The sequence below is a fragment of the Alligator mississippiensis genome, chromosome 10 (genome assembly GCF_030867095.1).
Source record: "Alligator mississippiensis isolate rAllMis1 chromosome 10, rAllMis1, whole genome shotgun sequence".
Classification (NCBI taxonomy): Eukaryota; Metazoa; Chordata; order Crocodylia; family Alligatoridae; genus Alligator; species Alligator mississippiensis.
Genome location: NC_081833.1, coordinates 36,278,242 through 36,297,944, shown reverse-complemented (window position 1 = coordinate 36,297,944; position 19,703 = coordinate 36,278,242). Strand labels below are relative to the sequence as shown.

General features: G+C 51.8%; 2 non-coding genes across 2 annotated transcripts; one reads left to right on the top strand and one right to left on the bottom strand.

Annotated features, from left to right (window-relative positions):
• Positions 1-6,698: 6,698 nt before the first annotated feature.
• Positions 6,699-6,769, bottom strand: TRNAG-GCC (transfer RNA glycine (anticodon GCC)). The gene has a single exon. It is a non-coding gene; the product is annotated as a tRNA-Gly (tRNA).
• Positions 6,770-7,996: 1,227 nt separating this feature from the next.
• TRNAG-GCC (transfer RNA glycine (anticodon GCC)) lies at positions 7,997-8,067 on the top strand. The gene has a single exon. It is a non-coding gene; the product is annotated as a tRNA-Gly (tRNA).
• The last annotated feature ends 11,636 nt before the right edge of the window (positions 8,068-19,703 follow it).

The following is a 19,703-nucleotide window of genomic DNA, read 5'->3' as shown; positions in this document are numbered from 1 at the left end:
TGCAACACTGGTCAGGCCACAGCTGGAGTACTGTGTCCAGTTCTGGGCACCTCACTTCAAGAGGGATGTGGACAACATTGAGAGGGTCCAGAGGAGGGCCACCTGCATGATCTGATAGGCTTGTATGGGGTTGATATTGTGCCTGGAAGCACCCATTAACCCCCCCTCCCCCCAACACTTCCCCAGTTCCCCTTGCCCTCAGGCACCTCAGGCAGCCCGGCCGGGCCAGGAAGACACCACCCGGATGCCTGCCTCAGACTCTAGTGGCAGAAGGAAGCAGAGGCTTGCAGGTGGACTTGGAGGCGGCTGCATCAACTCCATGTGGCGGTGCTCCCAAGGCTTGCAGGGCAGCTGGCCAGTCCGGGGCCCAATCCCACTGCCAGGGCCCAGGCAAGGGCAGGGCCAGCTCCATCCCGGTCTGGTGCAAAAGGGCAGGAGGCCTACAGCACCTGGGATTCCCAGGTGGTCTCCTATGCAGACACTAACCAGACCCAGGCCTGCTCAGCTTCCGTGATCAGATGCAATCAGTACAGTCTGGCCATAGGGGGGAGGGAGCAGCAAGGCTAGGGTCCCCATAGGCTTGAATGGGGTGGACATAGTGCCTGGAAGCCCCCATTGGAATGCATGGTGTTGACACAGTTCTTGCAAGTCCCTATTGCAATGCATGGGGTTGACCTGGTGCCTGGAAGTGCACCTTGCCTTCCACAGCCTGCCTGAGACCGGCCTGGCTTGTGAAACACTTGTCTGAAAAAGGCGACGCACCAGCTGCCACATCCCACGGACTGAGGGCACAGGAAACACACTCGCTGCCCACCCCAAACAGGCCTCGCCTGCAGCCGACCTGGGCAGGCTTTGGCTCAGCTTAGCCTCGCCTGCCTGGCACCGCTGCATTGCCTCTAGCCCTGGCTACACAAGGCCAGCCAGTGACCTCACAAAGGAGGCCACAGCTCCTAGCCTTCAACCCCAGCCCCTGCCCAGTTGGCCAGCCTGGAGCCTGGCAGCCACAGGCTCCCCAGGCCATGCCACTTCTTGGACCTCCTTTATCAAGCACAGGTGCTGGCCAAGCAACCGCAGGTCCGGGAGCCAGTCAAGAGGCCCGGGCACCTCCAGCCCAGAGCCCTAAGCCCAGGCTTCCACCTTGGTCTCAGGGCCTGACAAGCAAGGTCCCAGGCAGAGCTGCTTGCCCCCGCCAGCCAAAGTAGCTCAGCTGGGAGAGCATTAGACTGAAGTTCTAAAGGGCCCTGGCTCAGTCCCAGGCTTCAGCAGCCCTCTGGCTTTCCTTTGGCTGCTGCCTGCTACCCCACCCTGGCCCTTCTTTGCTTCCTGGCCACCCGTGGGCCAACCACACCCCTGCCACCTAACCCACGTGCACTCCCAGAGAGAGAGACACAGTGTTCCTTCAAGCCAGACTCAAACCAGCCACCTAAGGATGTCTTGCCCAATAGTCCTCCGCTCTACCAGCTGAGCTACCAAAGGCAGCACACCCACCCCCTCTTGCAGCTTCAGGTAACACATGCTCAAAAGCACCTGGCCCACCCACCTGGGACCCAGCACTCCTGCCATGATCACTGTCCCCTCCCACTTGGCCCTCCCCTCCCTGCCCTGCCTCCCGGTGAGCCCTGGGCTCTTTGGCACTCGCACCTGCCAGCCTTGCACTGCTCTCGCCCAACCACCACCCACCACACGCACCAGCCCCAGGAAGGCCAGGCACAGGGCTTGCCAGGCCGAAGGTCCCCTTGTACCGTGTCCCGCTTCTTCCAGATGGCATCCACAGCTTAACAAGCAGCCTTAGCTTGTTTGGTCTAATACCCAGCATAAGCCCATCCCCTCACTGTGGGACCCCCACTCCAGTGCCTCACATTAGTACTCTTACTCCCATGCCATAAGACGTGACACTGAAGAAATTGTGGTCATTTTTCCACAGACTCTCTGCCTGGCTTGGGACGCTCTTGGTTCCCTCACGCCCACACACTGGGGCATCATCCCGTCTGACAGTGGTCCTCAGTCCCCTTAATCTTCTTTCCCCTGGAGCTCCACACTTATCTCCCTCTTAGGCTTAGGGCCCCTTGCCTCTTGAGTTTCAATACTGGCTCCTTTATACACCTCAGGACTTGCTGTGAGTGTAGGCACTGCCTCACGTCCCTGTACCTGACTTGGGCCTTGTCTCTGGCCTCACTCTGAGCCCGGGCCCTTCTGGGTGTGCTCCCTTAGCGTTTTCCCTCTGTTGGGTCACACACAAGGTGGAGGCTTTCTGGCACTCTATACTCACCCTTCACTGGGGAGACACAGGTGTGGCATTTCTTGGAGACTGCCCCACCACCAGCAGTCCCACCAGACCATCCAACCCCAGCAGTGTGTAGTTTTACATCATGCCTCAGGACCAGAAACCTCCAGCCAGCCCCATAGTTCCTGCCCTGTACCGCCAAGATGTTATAAGCAGCAGCTCTAGCCAGGTGATGCTCTCTCCTTGGCTGCTTGCCGCAAACCGCCCTCTCCTATGCTCAGAGCCCTGTTATAAAAAACAGCTGGGCCCTGTTCTCAATCAGGCAACTGTGTCTGATTCGGAGTGCATTCACCTGCAAGCTGCATGGCAGTTTGCTCATAGCCCTTTGAGTAACATAACACATCTTGTGCTCTGTTACATCAAGAAGAGCATGGAGAGGTAAAGGAGATGGTAATTCTTCTGTTGTGATATTAAGCAGAATACTATTTACCTGCAGCATGACAGACAGGAGGCTTTTGTTACTGACATGCAAAACAGGCAACTCAAAGCTCTCAGGCTGGATCACCAACTGTTCTCAAGTTCTGAGTAGCTCCAGTTTCTATGTGTTTCTTCTGCTCAGTTCACAGAGCAATGAACACGATGTCACAGGCAGCCTTTAATGTACAAAAGCCCCTTCATACCTCTCAGATATGCTCCCTTGGGTGACCTTCACTACATAAGTAATGCTTGCTCTCCAAACCTCCCAGCTAGAATTACCCATCTCCACATCACCCCCTTACCCTGTTACCCAGTGGACTAGGAGCCATCTCTGCCCCTTCCAAGGTTTTGTTCTTGGTCACTTCTCACATGGAGTGCTGTACAGCATCCTCATGACCTCGACGCAGTTATCCAGCAGCGCTTTGGGTCTCATGGGCTTCTTGTTTATTTCTTCCTCACCATCATTAATCCTTTTCACCAGGTCAGCAACAAGTACCTCCATATCCCCCTGCAGAAACAATAGTCTGGGGGATTAAACAGCAGCCACCAGCACCTGACACCGACCCTCCCTCCATGCTCTGCTCTGGCTTGCTTTCTACCCACCCATAGCCTGAATAATGCAGCTCTTTAGCTCTGTCCCTGAGGCCTTGTCTAAAGCAGGATGTAAAGATGTAGTTGTGAACTGGCGGTCAGACTGGGCAGTTGAAAGAGAACCACCACAGTTAAAATAGAAATAATGCTTTCTGTAAAAAGGTTTAGGACTAAAAATGCTCCAGGTCTGGCTGATGTAGCCATAAAGCAGGGATGTCCAACCTTTTTGAACGTGGGGCCGGATCACAAACTTTTTATCACCCAGTGGGCCAGTAAGCCATATTCTAAGACCTCACAGGAAGTGACATCACATCAGTAAGTGATGCCACGTGACCTTTGACACCAATGAACTTGCAGGAAGTGACAATGAAATGGGTTTGGAAGTGTGCACACGTGTGTTGCAGTAGACAGAGCCAAAGCAGCTATTGGGATGTGCTGGGTAGCACACACACATGCACATGCATGCACGCACGCACACACACACACACACAGCCCCAACCCAGCCCCGAGGTGCCCCCAGCTCTGCATGGGAACTTAACCCGTGCCTCCGTCTGCCCTGGCGTGGCCCCGAGGCATCCCCACCTCTGTGTGAGAACTTACCTCGTGCCTCTGTCCACCACGCACGTGGGCAGGGTGCAGGCCAAACTGCAGCTCCCCTGGCCACGTGCTGGGGGCAAGGGGCATAGCCCGTCCCCAGCTCGTCCAATCAGGTGCAGCTGGGGCAGCCCCACTCTGCGCAGCCCTTGGGGCAGCTGCGGCAGGACCCGGCTCACAGATGAGCCGGGCACTGCGGGGGTGAGCAGCTTCCCTCCCCTCGCTGCCGGCTGGGGCCCATGGGCTGGCCCAGCCCGCCTTGCCGCTGCCCCGCCACCGCTGCCCCACTGCCGTGGTTCTGTGCTTCGCCGCCGCGGCTCTGCCGGCACTGCTGCTGCCACTGCAGCTCCACCAGCGCTGCCGCCACCACAGCTCTGCACCTCTGCCACCGCCGTGACTCTGCGCTCCGCCTCCACCGCCGTGGCTCCATGCTCTGTGTTCTGTGGCAGTGCTGGCGCTGCCACGGGCCAGATAAAATGGCTTAGTAGGCTGCATGGCGGCCCACGGGCCGTATGTTGGACAAGCCTGCCATAGAGCATCTCAAGCTGGATGGAGAGGTAGAAGTAGACATGATGCTGTCTGTTCAGAACCTGGGGAGTGGCCTGATTAATTAACAAGATTATATTTAAATGATGAAGAAAGCTGCCCGCCAGGGATGTATAAACTGCAGGATAATGTCTTTGGTATCACATGTGAGCAAGGTTTTGTTAAAGACCATTCTGGAAAGGATTCCAAGAAAAGCAGACCAAAAACTATCACTGAGCAAGCAGGGTTTGGACCCGGAAAGGACACAAGGGATCATCATGATGAGAAAAGACTGAGAATGGGAACCACTGTTATATCTCTGCTTTGTCGACTTCACTAAGGCATCTGATTTGGTGGGGCATGATAAGTCATGGCTAATGATGCTTGAGAAAGACTTCCCGCTACTCTTAGTTGAACTGCTGTGGAAGCTGTGTCTTAATCAGAAATCAGCTACAAAAGTGGCAGGAGTAAGATCGGAGTGGCTTGTAGTCACGGGAGGTGGAGGGCAAGGATGCGTAGTATTGTCTTACCTATGCAACAGTCAAGCCGAGGTAGCAATGAGGAAAGTACAGAAAGATCTTAGAGGAGGCCTTAAGATAGCTGGAAGATTAATAAATAATTTGAGGCATGCAGGTAATGAAGTCTAGGATTGCCTTATTATCTGAGGAACTACGGGATTTGATTAGCAGATTGCATACATTAGGAAAAATGTATGGACTATCAATGAATATCTTGAAGACAACAGACAATGGTCATAAGAAAAGAAGAACAAAACCTAAGGATTCTGGTGAATAGGAAAGAGCTAGAGCAAGTTAACTTGTTTGTGTATCTGGGCGCAGTCATTAGTCAAGATTGTGCATGTTAACAGGATATACACAAAATATTAGGTTTAGCAAGAACAGCCCTAGAAAACTTACCAAGGATCAGGAAGAAAAGATGGACTGGCTTGATTTTGCAGGCTACTGTATGGACAACAGCTATATATGGCCATGAATGTTGGACTTTTAAAGATGGAGAAATTCCAAGTTTCACTGAAAACTACTGAGAATTGCATGGACACCAAATAATGTAATGACAATGAGAAGTTTGGTATGACAAGATATCACATCAACACCATGGAGAGAGAGAAGTTAAAATTATTTGGGCATATGATTAGAGAAGAATGGGACTGCCCAGAGAAGACAATCATATACATAGGTGTGGAAGGCAAGGGAGGAAAAACAAGAACCTGGATAAAGTAGAGAGGATGGAATAAGGGATTGATCAGACAGCAAAGTTAGAAAGGACTACACAAGTATGGGGAGAGCTGGTTTATTATGTCACCAACTCTCATATCAAGGAAGATTAAATAATGATAATAATTCAGACAAACCCAGTTTAAGTGGAATGGAAACCCAGGCTTGTGGGATAATTTGTCCAGGCTCCTTGTCCAGGCTCTGAATTTTAGGTAGGATGTGGAGAATCTTGAGAGAGTCCAGACGAGAGTCATGTACATGATCAGAGGACAAGAGAACAGGCATTATGAGGAGAGGCTGAGAGGCATGGGACTCTTCAGCGTGGAAAAGCGTAGGCTCAGGGGAGACTTGATGGTGGCCTATAAGTATATTAGGGGTGTGCACCAGGAACTGGGAAAATATGTGTTCACCAGGGCACCCCAAAGGAAGACTAGGTCTAATGGTCACAAACTCTGGGAAGACTGTTTTAAGTTGGACATTTAAAATATCTTTACTGTATGAGTCACCAGAGTCTGGAATAGACTACCTACAGAAGTGGTGCAAGCACCTACTCTGGACACCTTTAAAACACACTTGGATGCTTATCTTGCTGGGATCATTTGACCCCAGTAGACTTCCTGCCCCTTGGGCAGGGGGCTGGACTTGATGATCTTGCAAGTTCCACTCCAGCCCTAATGTCTATGAAATCTATGAAAAATTCCTTAACTCTCATGGAAAGTCTCCAGAATTTTACATGATATGGAGTGATCAAGACTCATTTAGCTGAAAGAGCAAGTTGGTTCGCTGGGAGGATATTGGCACCTACCCAGTCATTAGTGCTACAGGCTGCCACACCCCCAACTTCCCTTTAGCCCCAACCCCGGTGTGGTGAACTCAGCCCAAGGTGGGACAAAAGCAAGCTGTTGAGGTCCTGACAGCTGGTAAAGCTCCTGTAAGGTTTGCACATGGAAGAGGTGTCAAGTTTGCAGTGTCCCGGTTCCTAGTGCCCTTTGCTCTTCCCACACAGTTTGTAGGTAGCCCAGGAGTGAAAAAAAAAAATCCAAAACTTAACCTGCATTGGCCGGGAATCGAACCCGGGCCTCCCGCGTGGCAGGCGAGAATTCTACCACTGAACCACCAATGCTCCAGCTGTTGAAATTTCCTCGCAACATCTGGCTAAGTCGTGCACAGAGCTCTTTTTTGTGCTCTTCTCTATGTATCTGCTAGCTTAGACCCTCCTCCTTTTCCCAACCGCTTGGAAGGGAAACAGCTGGGCAGCCACATCAGCACAAGGGGCCGGGCCAGCTCTGGCCTGAGGCACCCACGGGAGGGGATCCAGCTGCTGGCAGGGCAGCAGAGGGCAGCAGCACCCACGCACTGGCAGCTCCGCCCCAACCTACGGCTGCCCTGTGGCCCCGGGCCCCGTCAGCCCCTGGGAGCCTGCTGCCCTCTTGCCCTGACCAGGACCTGATGGGAACCCACGCTGCCGTGCCAGGAGTGACTGCCTGCGCTTTGTCCCCCCTGGCACAGGCCGAGCACCCAGGCAGAGGGGGCCAAGCTGCCAGCGTCTGATGCTAAAACCACATCACCTGCCCCGAGGCAGCGCCTCCAAGCACTCGGCCTCCCAACCCGAGAGCTGGCTGCCCGGGCAGGGCTGCAAAGAGTCAGCCTGGCAACGGAGTGAGCTGCTTCTCACCAGCCTGCTGACATTGGATGTCCTGAGCACCTCTTCATATAGCACAGTCACGGTGTAGTTGAGGTGGAAATAGTACTTCTGGAAAGGCAAACAAAGACAGGGCAGAGATCACGGGTCTCCCCTCCCCGACCCTCATGGGCTGGGCTGGGGCAGTTGACCTAGCGATGTTCCTCCCTGCATCCAAATTTGCAGCCGCGAAATCATGTGCCAGGTGTCCCTGTGCTGCATGTGGTGCTCGGGAGGGTGAGCATCGACTAGTGGGTGGGCATCAGGGGAACTACTGGGTGCTGAGCACCTCAGAAAGCTGGGCACATACTAGGGGCTGCCAGCACCTTCCGGAAAGGCCGAGTGCCTGGAGGCGCTGTCCCGGGGCAGGCGATGTGGTTTTGGCATCAGACGCTGGCGGCTTGGTCCCTCCGCAGGTGCGGGGCGGAGCTGCCAGTGCGTGGGTGCTGCTGCCCTCTGCTGCCCTGCCAGCAGCTGGATCCCCTCCCGTGGGTGCCTCAGGCCAGAGCTGGCCCGGCCCCTTGTGCTGATGTGGCTGCCCAGCTGTTTCCCTTCCAAACGGTTGGGAAAAGGAGGAGGGTCTAAGCTAGCAGATACATAGAGAAGAGCACAAAAAAGAGCTTTGTGCAGGACTTAGCCAGATGTTGTGAGAAAATTTCGACAGCTGGAGCATTGGTGGTTCAGTGGTAGAATTCTCGCCTGCCACGCGGGAGGCCCGGGTTCGATTCCCGGCCAATGCAGGTTAAGTTTTGGGGTTTTTTTCACTCCTGGGCTATCTACAAACTGTGTGGGAAAAGCAAAGGGCACTAGGAACCGGGACACTGCAAACTTGACACCTCTTCCATGTGCAAACCTCACAGGAGCTTTACCAGCTGTCAGGACCTCAGCAGCTTGCTTTTGTCCCACCTTGGGCTGAGTTCACCACACCAGGGTTGGGGCTTTTTAGCACCAAATGAGAGTTGGGGATGTGGCAGCCTGTAGCACTAATGACCAGGTAGGTGCCAATCTTCCTCCTAATGCCCCAACTTGCTTTTTGAATGCACCTCTCACCCCCATGTCCAGCTTTGGCAGCTGGCTCCCAGTGTGGAAATAAGGACAGCCAGCCCCCAGATTACAGAACTCCAGAGATCAGGGTTAGTAAACAGTTGTTCATTCCCCACTCAGATGCAGTGAGAACCTGCAGAAGAGCTGGTTTCATAAATACCCAATGCAGAGCCCAAGCGCACAGCAGCCCTACCCCATGGAAGAATTCCATCCCAGTCTCTTCTATTAGTTTTTTTTTCCTTTGTCATTGTCTCCTCACCTGTCTGTCAAGCTGGTTGCCCCAGGTTACGCCTGTGTGACCTGAAGCAGGTACAGGGGAGTGAATCTTGTCTCTATTGTTTTAAGCACTGACCTCATGGCATGGTGGCATGGACTTGAGCCATGTCACACCCTTAGATGACCATGCTGCTTTTTAAATAGGTTGGTCAACATCAAACAACACCTGCCTTTGATTGGGCCTGGAAGGTGAGGTCATAAAGGTTATTTGAGGGTCCCTCCATCTTGGGAAAGGCATCTGGAAACTCACTGACACAATGAACTGTCACTGACACAATGAACTGTCTGCCTCCAGTGGAAGCTCAATCAGCCTCTGGATAATACTTGAGAGTAACTTACCTGAAACTTATCTAGAAATATAGCTTACCATAATGTAGAAGCGTAACAAAAGACTACCAAGCTGTACTGTTTACTCTGGGTTATTCTTTGACATTTCTCTAACCTGTACCGTTCCCCAAGCCTACCCTCTTTAACCAATAAAGCTCTCCACTATAACAAGCTCGGTGGTACTTACTGGGAGAGGCATGCCTTTATGCTCCCTATACTTGGCTGACTAAGGGAGGCTACTTTCCATGCTTCAGGCTTAAGGAAGCATCCCAAGTTCTCGCAGTGGGTCAAGCACCTTCAAGGTATACAAGGCCTGTGTACCTAGGAGGCACAGGGCCCAAATACAGACCAGACCCCTGGGTGACGGCAGCAGTTACCCCAGGCTTGTGGGTGTGCTCCAGGAAGGGGGTGGGCCAGATGTGAGATGCCCCAGTGGAGGCATTCAGAGCTTGGTTTTTGGTCAGGCACAGTAAGGCGAGTGGCTCAGGGCAGAAGCACCCCCTGCTGGCCTGCCACAACCCCTACCCACAGACTTTCTTGACACTTGTGGGAGCTCTACCTGCCTGGGTCTGGCATGGGCAGATCTACCAACCATGACCATGTGGTGCAGGCCTGGAATACACAGCCTCTGGGACTGACAAAATGGTTCTTCCGCAGGCAAGAGTCATTAAAAAGAGTCCAAAGTGGGCATTAGTGCTGCACCCAAGGAGGTGTTGGCACTTAATGACAAACTACACAAAGACAGGAAAGGCATCTTGGAAGCAGCAGCCAACTTCTCACCAGTCCAGTGGCAATGCATAGGGGATGTATGTGCACCCCCTGAGAGCGCTGGTGCAACCCTGACAGCAGCATTGCTCACTTAGGTGACAGGCAGGGGGGGCAGGCGAGAGTGCTGGTGCCCCCCCACCCCCGAGAGCACTGATCACTGTGGGGGCAAGTGCCCCCCCCGGACTCAGGAGGCACCAGTCACCCATGCACCAGCCTACTGACATCGGCTGTTCTGAGCACCTCTTTGTGCGGGCCGGGGGCGAGCCGGGCCTGTCTTTGCGCACGCGAGCTGTGGCCAGCAGCCCGGGCACGCGGGGCCGGAGAAAACCGCATGGCGGCAAGGCACGCGCGGGCTAGAATTAGTCACAGAGGCGTAGTGGTTGATTGAAAAGATTATTTACTTACACCCAAGATGGTCGCGGTGTAGGCTGGACAGTTTTCCAGGTGCAGCTCCGCTTAAATCCTCGTTGGAGGACTCTGACAAATTCGGTTCTTTGGCCCTGGAGTTGTTTAGGCTCCGTGGGTTTGGCAATTCTTTCCTCACGGAGTTGTCGAAGCTCCGTGGGTTCTGTTCGGTTTCCAGGCCCCCAGAACCGTTAAGACTCTGTGGGTTCGAAAATTGGGTATGTAGGATAGGGATACGTCTAGGATTGCGCTCGGCGACGGGGAGAGGCCAGAAGCTGTTTAGACCTCTGTTGCCTGCTTAAGAGAGGCGCGTTGGGTCTGCAAGGGTCCACATTGCTTAGAGATCTTCACACAGCACGAAGTCTCCTCCTCCTGGCGAGTTCTGTCTCTCTCCAGTTTTCCTCTCTCTCCGACTTGGGCGGAAACTACCCAAGCCTTTTGTATGGCTAGCAAGCCAATAGCTAGCCGCCATGTATGCCTTTATTCAGAACTGGCCAATAATGTGGCGCGAATCTAAATACAAATGGCGGGAACTCCTTTGCACTGTGCATCTCTGAGATGCAAAAGAAATGCACCATGCAAAGAAGCTGCAAATTGGCGGGAAATTCCCCGTTGCACCGGAGTTCTCTCCCGCAGCAGAGAACTCGATCGTGTAAGGAAGCTGTAATTTTAGCGGGAACATAATTTAGCGTTGCCGAAGCGCACACAAACAACAAATCACAACTTTGGGTTGTGACACTCTTCATACAGCACAATCACAGAGTAGTTGAGGGGGAAATAGCTCTGATATGATGGTGCCCTGCCCTTGCCCCTGCTGTTGCCCCTCACTCCCAAGCCACAGCCCCCCAACCCTGCCAGTGCCCCTTACTCCCAACCCATAGCCCCCCACTCCCCAGCTGTGTTGGTGCCCTTCATTCCCAGCCCATAGCCCCCTGACCCTGCCAATCCCTCACTCCCAACCCACAGCCCCGCTGGTGCCCCTCATTCTCAACCCACAGCCCCTTGGCCCTGCCAGTGCTTCTCACTGTCAACCCACATCCCCTTGGCTCTACCAGTGTCCCTTACTCTTGACCTGCAGCCATCCCCAGCCCTGCCAGTGCTCCTCACTCCCAACCCACAGCCTCCAGTGCCCCTCACTCCCACCCAACCCACAGCCCCCACCATCCCATCCTTGCCAGTGCCCCTCACTCCTGACCCTCAGGCCCCTGGCCAGGCTGACCTTACTGGTGCCCCTCACTCCTAACCTGCAGCCAGTGGCCTGGGGTGTGGCTGAACCACTGGGGACGAGTGCCTGTGCTCTTAGGGACGAAGGCAGCTGCATGCAGCTGGGAGATGCCTGCATGGGTGGGGGGCTGCTGTGGCCAGGCTGCCTGGCGCAGCGTAGGTGTCTCAGCCTGGGGCAGGGGTGCCACAGGCATCCCCCTCCTCCTCCCTCCAGCCCACACTGGGTTTGGACTTGCTCCACCATTGCCTGCATAAGCAGTAGCAACTCCAGCTGCCACAGGTGGGATGGAGACTCCCTAGAACCACTCACTCTCCTCCAGCGGCTCAGGACAGAGCTACACTCAGCCTCATGCTGCTGCACCAGACCTCTCCACTGCACTGCAGCCCCAGTCACAACCAGAGGTGTGGAGCAACATTTAATGCCCTAGCTGCTGCCTGTGCCATGAAGCTCCCTGCCATGCCCATAGGACCCCCCACTCCCTTCCCCTGCTGCAGGGCTGAGCTCACTGACAGCACCCAGCACTGCCTCAGTCCCCCTGCCCTCCTGCAGCCCTGGCACCTGGGATCCTTCCCCCAGTACTGGTAGACACCCTTCCTCCCCCGCCCCCCTACCCCCAGATGGTCCACAAGCCCTGGCCCTCCAACTCCTGCCCCCCATTGAGGTACCCAGCTGCTCCTACCACCCTGTCTGGATGTTTGCTGTCCATGTGCATGTGAGCACACACACGCACATGGTGCCCCCTGCCTCTAGTCAACCTCCCCCTGCTCCCTCAGCCCCAAGCAGCCCCTTGCAAGGGGGAACCCACTGTTTCCCACAGTCTTCTCCTTTAAAGGGGAAAAATGTGATTTTGTCCTTTAAAGGAGAAAATCTGTGTTTTTCTCCTTTAAAGCAGAACATCTGTGTTTTTCTGCAGCAAGCAGAAAATCCAGATCCCCGTTAATCGTATAGCCAATATCACCCAGACAAGCAGAGCCAGCTGTGGGTTCTGGTCTCTCTTCCTACTGCCCTGACCAACATACTTGGTATTTGCATTATCCAGTATCTCAGCTTCTGAATAATGCTCCAAGCCCATTACCTAGTTATGCCTGCCTACAAACAGATCTGTACCGATTTTGGACCATGACTTCAGGTGTTCCAGGTATTCCAACTTTCAGGTATAAGCGCATCTTGCTTCATCTGACAATGTCTGTGTTTTTGACAGAGGCTGTACTGCTCAATACCCCCCTCTATTGATTCTTGGCCTTTTACAGTATAGGTTTTTTTCAAGTAGGACCAGGGTTTAACAAGTTTTCAGCCCCAGCATTGAAACATCAGTCCTAGCTACAATCACACCTTCTTATTTTGTTTTGGTTTTTTATTATTTACTTTAAATTCACCATTACCTTTTATTGGAATTAGTTCCCCACCAGTACTTAAGGTTTACTCGTCTTAACTCTATTTGGGTAGGCTTTTCCTTTAGACTCCTATTCACAGACTCTGAAAACAATATCTAACATAAGCAGTACATTTCATTTGTATTCAGTGTAATGGCCCAGCCTGTGGTGACACCTGTCTGTTGCCGAGTTCCTATAAGGAAAAACTTTGGTCTGAAATTAGTGTTGCTACAGCCTTTGCTATGAGATATGCTGCTGTTCCCTTCTTCAGAGCAAAGCGCGTGGATATTTTGTTTCTTTTACCTGAAATCCATTGGTCATTGCCATGACAAGTGGCACCCTGTAGACCTGAGTTCTGTGGCAGGCCCTGCCCTCACACTTGCCCTGTCCGTAGTATTATTAGGGGTGGTAATGGGGGCACCAGCTGATTTAGAGGGGACACAGCCCCTGGGAAGTGCATGACCCAGCTGCCTCAGCCAGGCAGGGTGTGCACAGCTGGTCCCAGACCCAAGCAAGCAAGGTACAGGGAGCCAGCCTTGACAGCAGAAGCCACATAACTGTGCATATACACACACACATACCTTCCACCCCACCCCATCTCTGCCCAGGGCACAAAAATCACTAGTCATGCCTCTGCATCCCACCCCCAAACTCCCTGTCCCACCAAACTGATGCCTCTCAAAAGTTTAACTTGTTTGAGGCCTGCAATACACTTCCATTTTAGTTACCACCATCTCAGAAGTGGCTTGCCTCTTACACTTAGTGCAAAACTATTGAATAAAGTTACTGCTGCCTCTAAAGCAGCAGTAAAGTTCCCTGTCATATTAAAAAAAAGGCCTACTTTGTGTTCCTCAATTTTTGTAGCTCCATTTGCTCTCAAGAATAATTCAAATATTGCCTGACTCCCTTTTAGTCTTCTGCTGCATTTCTGGACTGGTTTGACTGTATAAGGACTGTTAGCTGGTCCATTATTTTCCAAACCACCAAAGCTTGCTCTCAAACCAAGTCTGATATAATGTGTTTATTTGTGGGTTCAGCAGAAGAACCCTAGTCTTCTTACAGAAACAGGTTAACTTTATTAAGACACTAAAGAAGAGAGAGGTAACAACATACACCTGCTCAGAGCTCCTCCTAACCAACTGCCCACAACCAGGTCTCCCCATCCAGCATGGTTACTTTGTACAAGCCTCTTACAGGGAAGCCAAACCCCTTTGGGACAGGTGCCAGGCAGGTTTCCTCTGTAGTGATGATCACTAGGTTCAATAAACACACACATATGTGAATGAGAAGAACCATACATTTTAATCTGTGAAGTAGTAAACAACATCTGCAGCCCCTTGGTCTATCTCTTACCAAGTGACTAACTAGCTGGTCTGTCACCACGGGAACAACTCCCAGTTCTTAACTTCCTCCATCTCCAATCTCCAAAAAGCCCCAGGGAAAGCAAGCCCAGCCAGACTCAAACTCAAGAGGAGGAAGGCAGGCAGAAGGCTGGGACAAAAAAACTTGTAGAGCCTGTGGCTCTGCTCTCTCACTTAGGGTTTGGGTTTTTTTTTCCTTTTTCTCTTTCTTTGTCTCTTCCCATGTCTGTCCACCTGGTTACCTAGGCAACCAACTTGCTGCATAAACCTGGGGGGGGGGGAGGGGGGGGCTCTAGCCTCTCCATTGTTCTGAGTTCTGACCGCACGACATGGGGGCTAGGCTTAAGCCAATGTCACTCCAACAGGTAACGCTGATGTTTTTCAAATTGATTGTTTGGCATCTCTAATCATAGCAAGCCTGGCAGTAACTGTTTGAGAGGGATTGGGCAAGCCTTTTTGCTCCCTTTGCTCAGCTAGCTAAGGGAGGCTACTTTCTATGCTTCAGGCTATAGGAAGCACATAGATATATCCTGCTGGGGCTAAGCAACCCCTAGGACTACACGGCCTGCGTACCCCAAGCGGCACAGAGCCCTAACAAAGACCGGAGCTCGGGTGGTGGCAGTGGGTGTGCTCCAGGAAGGGAGTTGGCCAAAAGTTGGCGTCCCTGAGGAGGCATCCAAAGCTTGGTTTTGGTCAGGCACAGTGAGGTGGGCAGCTCAGTGCCAAAGCACCCCCCACTGACCCACCACAAAGGCCATCTCACTCTGGGAACTTGACTAAAAGCTCTCCCTTCTGGGCAATGCCTCAGGAAACGAGTTCACAAAGCCTGGCCACAGCAAAATCAGCAGCTGTCTTTGCAGCTCTTGCCAAAATAGCTCAATCGGGAGGATATGAGACCAAAAGGGTTGAAGTGCCTCATTCAGTTTCAGGGGTTTGGGTTGTAGCCGTGTTAGTCTAAGGACATAGGCAGACAAGGTTCCTTGGGTGAATTTGATATCTTTTATTAGACCAACCTAAATGGCTGGAGAATAGTTATTAAGCAAGCTTTCGGGTTCAAAAACCCTTCGTCAGGCTGAGGAAGTTTCAGCAGTTGGCGTGTGCTCTTCCTGGATGGAATGAAAAGTAAAGAAGCCAGGGGCTGGGCTGGGCTGGGCTGGGCTGGGCTGGGGAGTCAGTTGCCAGGCAGATTGTAATGTATCAAAAATCCACTGTCTATGTTTAGTCCATGATCTCTAGTATCCAGCAGGTTGATGAAATGGAGCTCATAGGCTTGTCTCTGGGAAGTGTTGTGTAAATTTCCCTTGAGGATCAGGACTGAGAGATTGGAGAGAGAGTGGCCCTCCTACCGGTGGGGGCACATTTCTCACAGGAGGGCCACTAAACATAGACATTGGATTTTTGATACATTATAATCTGCCTGGAAACTGACGCCCCAGCCCAGCCCAGCCCCTGGCTTGTTTACTTTTCATTCCATCCAGGAAGAGCGCACACCAACTGCTGAAACTTCCTTAGCCTGACGAAGGGTTTTTGAACCCGAAAGCTTGCTTAATAACTATTCTCCAACCATTTGGGTTGGTCTAATAAAAGATATCAAATTCACCCAAGGAACCTTGTCTGCCTCATTCAGTTTCAGGCTTTGGGGGGACTTACTTTATCCAAGAGAATGCTACAGTCTCCTGCTTTACCAGCTGAGCTATCAAAGGCACTGTTCTCATGGGGTTCCGCTGCTTTTAATATTTTTCCAAGATACAAGCTTTGCTCCAATGGATAAAACACATCACTTTAGCCTCACTACAGCTCACCCCTACTCAGTACAGCCCATTCCTCAGGACTCAGAACCCCACTCTTATCCCGGAACCACTCCATCCTTCCAGAGAGTTTGAGTACTCTCTGTGCCTTCTTCTCTCCCTGCCCATTCTCTATCACACTAACTTGGAGGCCAAAGAACCAGCACAAGCAAGAGGAGATCCCCAACCTGTCTTGACACACAATTGTAGTCATCTGAACACCACTCCACTGCTGCAGTACTTGGACGTGTCTAGACCTGGACCTTGGCATCCCTAGTTTGCCATTATTGTCCACCCTTCCCCAGCAGCCAGGGCAAAACCACTGGACAGGGCTTCCTCTGGACTCCTTAAGAAAAATCGGAGGATTCTTAAGGGCAGAGGAGAAACCTCAGGATCAGTGAATCATAGAAAATTAGGGTTGAAAGGGACTTCAGGAGGTCATCTAGTCCAACCCCCTGCTCAAAGCAGGACCATCTCCAATTATATCATCCCAACTAAGGCTTTGTCTAGCTGGATCTTAAACTTCTAAGGATGGAGATTCCTCTTTGGAACCACCATTCAGGTATTTGAAGGCTGTTATTAAATTGCCCTCAGTCTTCTCTTCTCCAGATTAAATAAGCCCACTTTCCTCAGCCTCTCTTCAGAAGTCATGTGCTCCAATCCTCTAATGATTTTCATTACCTTCTGCTGGACTCCCTCCAATTTGCCCACATCCTTTCTGTAGTGAGGGCCCAAAACAGGACACAGTACTCCAGATGTGGCTTCACCAATGCCAAATAGAAGGAAAGAATCACTTTTCTCAATTTGCTGGCAATACACTTCAGTATGCTGTTAGCCTTCTTTATGACAAAAGGTACACTGTTGGCTCATATTCAGCTAATTGTCTACTATAATTCCCGCATCCTTTTCTGTAGAGCTGCTACCCAGCCAGTCAGTCCCCAGTTTGTACCGGTGCATGGGATTCTTCCTTCCTAAGTGCAGGACTTCATACTTGTCCTTATTGAAATTCATGAGATTTCTTTTGGTCCAATCCTCCAATTTGTCTAAGTCACTCTAAATTTCAGTCCTTCCCTCCAGCATATCTACTACTCCCACCAGCTTGGTGTCATCTGCAAACTTGCTGAGGGTGCACTCTATGCCATCTTCCAAGTCATTGATGAAGATATTGAACAAAACCAGCCCCAGGACTGACCCCTGGGCACTCCACTTGACACTGGCTGCCAACTAGACAGCAAGCCATTGATTACTACCCTCTGAGCCCAATGCTCCAGCCAGTTTTCTATCCACCTTACAGTCCATTAATCCAACAAGTACTTCTTTAGCTTGCTTGCAAGAATGTTGCAGGAGACCATATCAAAAGCCTTGCTAAAGTCAAGGTGTAGGTACGTTCACTGCTTTCCCTGCATCCACCGAGCCAGTCATCTCATCATAGAAGGCAATCAGGTTGGTCAGGCATGACTTGCCCTTGGTGAATCCTTACTGACTGGTCCTAATCACCTTCTTCTTCAGGTGCTTAGAAATTGATTCCTTGTGGACTTGCTCCATGACTTTTCCAGGGACTGAGGTGAGACTGACCAGTCTGCAGTTCCCCAGATCCTCCTTCCTTTTCTTAAAGATGGACACAACTTTTGCCCTTTTCCAATCACTGGGGACTTCTCATGAGCACCACAAGTTTTCAGAGATGGTCAGCGGCTCTTCAATCACATCAGCCAACTCTCTCATTGCCCTCAGGTGCATCGTGTCCAGCCCCATGGATTTGTATAAATCCAGCTTTTTAAATAGTTCCTAACCCATTTCTTTGGTACTATTGGATCCTCACTTCCTCCCCAAACTGCTGCCAGATGCAGTAGTCTGAGAGCTGACCTGGCCTGTGAAGACTGAGGTAAAAAAGGCATTGAGTACTCCAGCCTTTTCCACATCATCTGTCACTAGGTTGCCTCCCCCATTCAGTAAGAGGCCACAGTTTCCCTGATCTACCTCGTTACTGACATACTTGTAGAAACCCTTCTTGTTACCTTTCATGTCCTTCGCTAGCTGCAACTCCAATTGGGCTTTGGCCTTCCTGATTTAATCTCTGTATGCCTGCACAATATTCTTATATTCCTCCTTAGTCATTTATCCAAGTTTCCATTTCTTGTAGGCTTCCTTTATGTGTTTTAGCTCATTGAAAAGTTCCCTGATAAGCCAAGCTGGTCTTCTGCCATACTTGCTGGTCTTCCTGCTCATCGGGATGGTTCATTCCTGTGCCCAGTAAGGTTTCTTTAAAATACAACTAGCTCTCCCAGACTCATTTCCCCCTCAGTTTGGCTTCCCAGGGAATCCTGGCCATCAGTTCCCTGAGCGAGTTGAAGTATGCTTTTCTGAAGCCCAGGGTCCTAACTCTGCTGCTCTCTTTCCTTCCTTTTCTCAGGATCCTGAACTCAATCATCTTGTGGTCACTGATGCCCAAGTTGCCATGCACTTGGGCACTGATATTCCCCATCAATTCCTGGCTGTTTGTGAATACCAGGTCAAAAAGAGCACGGCCCCTAGTTGATCTCTCCAACACTTGCACCAGGAAATTGTCCCCAATACTCTCCCCATCCAAAAACTTGTTGGATTGCCTGTGCACTGCTGTATTGCCCTCCTAGCAGATGTCAGGATGATTGAAGTCCCCCATGAGAACCAGGGCCCATGATCTGAAAATTCTGCAAGCTGTTTGAAGAAAGCTTCATCCACCTTACCCTCCTGGACTGGTGGTATCTAGAAGATACCCACCACAACATCACCCTTGTTGCTCTCTTCTTTGACCCAAACCCAGAGACTTTCTACTGGCCTCTTATTTCATACTGAAGCTGTACAGCTTTTACATTAAATTTTACATTAAATTCCTTCCCCTCTTCTCCCCTGCCTGTCTTTCCTGAACAGTTTATGCATGCCAGTTTATCCATGACTGCTCCAGTCATGTGAGCTATCCCACCAACTCTGTTGTTCCAGTCATGCTCCATGCATTCATACACGAAGACCTGAGCTTTTGCCCTACTTTCACAGGAAGAATGAGAAGGCCTCCCCCGTTGCCTCCTCCTTCTTGTGCATCCACCAGGCCACCCACTTCCCCTCTTAGCTCAAGGCTTTGGTCTCTGCCAGGGGAATTTCCAGCCTCCTGTCCTTCCTTTACTATCCTCACCTGTGGCTTCTTTGCTTACTGGGGCTTCTGCTGCCCTTACATCCTTCTTTTCTCAGCCTCCCGCCTCTTCTGAGCATTGTCTTCTCCCTGCCCCCTATTTTCCTTCTTAAATGTTCCCACGCATCTTCCCCTGCAATTCCTACATCCACCTCTTTCCCCCTAATGCCTACCTCATTCCCCTTGTGCACATTTCACAGCTGTACCCCAGCCCCCAAGGACCCTGTCTCCCAGGCCCCTTTAACTGTGGTCATTTCCCCCTGCACATGGCTTCCATTTTCTTAGCAGCTGCAAATGGCAGCCACCATGAACTGGGGCCTGCAGGCAGTGGCAGCAGTAGGGGCATGGCAGTAGCGAGTGGGGACCACCCAGTTGGCTGTGGAGATGTCAGTGGCAAGATTGGGCCGAGAGAGGACCGCCCGCAGGTGGCTGCAGCAGTGTCAGCGGTGAGGAGAGGGGTGGCAAGCGCCGAGTGGTGATTGGCAACCACCCGCACATGCCGCCAGCAGCATTGGCGGGGGAGCGAGTGGCAACCACCCGCCAATCTCAGGGGATGCACGGCAAATCTCAGAGGGTGCACATGCACCCACATATACCCCCTACACATCACCAATGGTAGCCACTTTTGGACCAATCTTGCTTCCACA